The sequence below is a fragment of the Cryptomeria japonica genome, chromosome 11, assembly GCF_030272615.1.
Source record: "Cryptomeria japonica chromosome 11, Sugi_1.0, whole genome shotgun sequence".
In the NCBI taxonomy this organism is placed as follows: Eukaryota; Viridiplantae; Streptophyta; class Pinopsida; order Cupressales; family Cupressaceae; genus Cryptomeria; species Cryptomeria japonica.
In genome coordinates, this window is record NC_081415.1 from 711214180 (window position 1) to 711218313 (window position 4134).

Consider the following 4134-nt stretch of genomic DNA (forward strand, 5'->3'; position numbering starts at 1 on the left):
GAAGACACCAAACCCTTCGAAAAAGACCAAAACAAGCCATTCTTAGGTTGTGTACCTGTACGGCCAGACTGAGATTTCTCATTTCATAAATTTATAGTACTTCCAAAAGGGTATTTGGATCACCAAAGAGTTTATGTGGGTCTTTGGGGGAAATTGTGAACAAATCCACAAAAAATGGTTAGGTAGGGCTAATTGGGGCTCTAGGGCTACTAGGCCTAAAAAATAGGGAAAGGAAGGAGCGATGGGGAAATGGATCAAACCCAAACTCAAAACTAGTTTATTGGCCTTGGTAAAACTCATTAACACCTACCACAACCTCTGCAAGAATTTGTTAAGAGTTTGAGAGTATATGGTTGGATTTACCCTTGTGAATCTCAATTATGCCTGAGCAATCGGTGAGCACTCCTAGAGAGTTGAGATGTCTAATTTGATTGATATACCAAAGAATAATGAAGGGGGCCCACTAGGACAACACTTGAATGCCCTTTGACAAAGGATTGACTCTCCTTGAGTTTACCTCCCCATCAATCCATCCTCGCTCTTTCCGGTCGCCCTTGTTGGTTGTATATAGGCGTCCCTTATATATAGGTGTTGTTGTACATAGTTGCTTGTGTCGGTCCTTTCCTTCGAGATCATATCCTATCGGTGATAGTTCTGATACTTAATATAAGTACACATTCGATAGCCAACAAGATGAGAGGGGGGGGTGAATCATACAAACTTAATCATCAATGAAAACATCAGATTCAACCTTGGTAACATATATCAGTCATAGAATAAAAACTGTCAAACATGCAAACTGAAAAGCATATGAATAATATAAACCTCATAACACCAGATTTAACGTGGAAACCCAAATAGAGAAAAACCACTGTGGGATTTCAGACCCACTAAGAAATATACTCTTCTAGAGTATGCTCGGTTAAAAGCCAATCCTGTTAAAGATTACAAAACACATTGCTAGATGTGACCTGGTTAAGGGATTTCCCTCAGATCTGTTAGGAGCTTCACTTTGTTAGAAATGACCTTGTCAAAGGATTTCAAACACTAATTTAGAATTTCACCTTGTTAGAGGATTTACTTATAAGACTGTTAAGTCCACTCGGTTAAGAGATTTCCTGTTACTTTCACAAGCTAACAACAATACAATCTATCTGCAACTTTACATCTAAAATGCTAAAGAAGATTCTTATTTGTTCAACACAATCTAGACATAGAACTATTCTTGTCTATTTGTTGGGCATCAATACTCTGTTATTCCAACAGGTCTTCAAGCTTCTATGCTCGATGATCACTATGTAGCATCCCTGTGCATACACTTTCCCGCATCCACTGTTTATCAACAGTTCCTTATTTATAAACAATCATCTAACTGCTTAATCTCCTTGATCACATTTCCCATGATCAATCATAGCCATCAGATCTTCAATCTTGTCCAGGTTCATTGTATCTTACGATCTGAAAAATGTTTTACCCTGCCTCGGAACTTGCACAATCATCTTGGAACTTGTGTTAGGGTAATGCGGTTCAATCTGAGCTGTAGATCTTCTTGCCGACTTTCCATTGCCTTAGATTTGTTAACAAACTTCTTCCATGAATTGCCAATCATTGATCCGCTCCATCTCATCAACTTCTTTCATTAAATATCACATGTAAACATTTAATGCACTATGTTATAGCTCAGTTACAACTTATTTGGCTAATCAATTTAGTCAAATTTATTTCCTTTATCCATTTAATTAATTAAATATCTTGATTAATTAAGCCCATCCCTTGAATTAATTAATTGCCCCCTTCCAATCTCTTGAATTAATTAATTAATTCCCCCCTTCCAATCCCTTAAATTAATTAAATTAATTAATTAATCCCCCTTTTCAATCCTTGAATTAACAATTTCTAATTAATTAATGCCTCTCTCCAATCTCTTTAATTAATTAATTTACCTCACCTCATTAAAAAAATTAAATAATTATTTAAATATATCACATATCTCCTAACTTTTAACCAACCCTATCCCCACAAACTAACCTTATCCTAACCTCCCCTCACATGTGTGTGCACACATATTCCCCTAATTTCCTTAATATTAGAAATGTTGATTCTATTTTTGGGTGGCTTCCTCCCAAATTGGACATGTGTCCTTAGGGACAAATGTCAAGCCCGTTTTTGACATTTGTCCCTCCAAGAGACAGTTGTCCTCCCTTGTTGATCCACTTTGAGGACAAGTGTGGAATCTTGTTCCACTTGTCCTCCTTGAGGACAAGTGTTGCAATTTCCAATCCCTTCCTCTCCTCCCTTTTCCTATTCAATCCCTCCCAATTTTAGATCAAATCATCCACTTTTCTTTACATCATATCGTTATAATGCAACTTTTCACCCATACTTAGCACAACCATACTATATTACTATCATAATGCCAAAATCCACCTTCATATCCAATCGTCCCATCTTTGCATCTTGAATCCAATCATCAATCTACACATCATGGAGCAATCGAGCACTAGCTACGTCTTGAATGCACATCCAAACATGGGAAAATCAAATCAAAGTTGGTAAATGAGGTTTGCATTCACTTCTTTTATGGTTTTATGCTTCATTTCTTTCTTTTTTAAACATCCCAATATTGAGGTGTTTGGGGTTAATTGTGTTGCTTAGATTGTTTAATGTTATCTTTCAATCATTTATATTTGAGCACAATTTACTACACACAATCCCCAATAAAAATTTGGTGACAAATTGCCTTTTCATACTTCTGCATTGCGATAAAACTTCACACAACCTTTAGAAACTCCTCCATGGTCTTCATACTGGTCACCCTTGACGGTGAGTGTACCAAGATGGGGGACCAAAAAGGTGCCAATTTTTTTGTGGCCCCCATCAAGCCCTTTGGTGCATGCCAAATAAAGCATGTTCCCTATTTGGCACGCGCCAAATAGGCTTGGTGTGTCGAACCTAAGGTTTGGTCACGCCAAATCCATTTGGTGAGCACCAAATGGATTTGCATTTTCACAAGTGCATTTTTATTTTGAAAACCGTGAATTGTTTTTGTCTTTCACTTTGTCTCCGAATAAAATGTGACTTATACATTAAGTTATATTTTATGCATATATTGGCAGGATGTTTGAGTGGTGTAAGATCCCTAGGATTTAAATGCAAATTCTAGTTTTTAGAGTATTCATATAAATTTCAGATAGTCAAATTTTGGTAATCAACATGCTCGTATTAGCAGTCAAATTTCAGTAATCAACATGCCCGTATCAACATTCTCTCTCTCTAGTCTCTCCCTCTCTTTCCCTACATTCCCCCCTCTCTCTCTCTTCCTCAATTCCTCTCTCTCTCTCTCTCTGGTATCTCCCTCTCTTTCCCTCCCTCCCTCTCTTGCACTTGGGCTTTCGCTCTCTCTAGTCTCTCCCTCAATCCCCACCTTCCTCCCTCTCCCTCCCCCCTCTGTCTCTCTCTATCTCTCTCTCACTCTCCCCCTCCTTCCCTCTCTTCACCTCTCTTTATCTTCCTCTTTGTGATTGATGGAAAGAAAAGTAAATACCAAGGAGAGAGAGAGATGGAGGGAAGAAGAGAGTGGTTGAGGGAAATAAAGGAAAATACTAAGGATAGAGAGATCCCAAACAAGAGAGTAAAAGAGAGATAGAGAGTCAAAGTGAAAGAGGGAGGGAGGAAGGAATGGGTTGAGGGAGATCAAATGGGAGAGATGGAGAAGAGAAGGGTGGGGTTGATGGAAAGAGATGGATATATTAGGGAGAGAGGGAGGAAGGGATGTAAAGAGAGGGAGAGATCAAAGGGAGAGAGAGATTAAGTGAGAGAGGCAGGGAGGGGTTGAGGCAAACAAAGATCTCAAGTGAGAGAGATGGAGGGAGGGAGGTAAGGGTTGATGGAAAGAGAGGTAGAGGTAGAGAGAGAGATAGGATTTGATTAAAGATAGGGATATACTAGGAAGAGAGCCCAGAGAAAGCCAGAGAGAGGGGAGAGAGAGAGAGAGAGAGAGAGAGAGAGAGAGAGAGAGAGAGAGAGAGAGAGAGAGAGAGAGAGAGAGAAGGGTAGGGGTTGTGAAAAAGAGAGAGAGACTTGAGAGAGAGATGGAACTACATTCCTACCCCCTCTCTCTCACTTGAGCTCTCT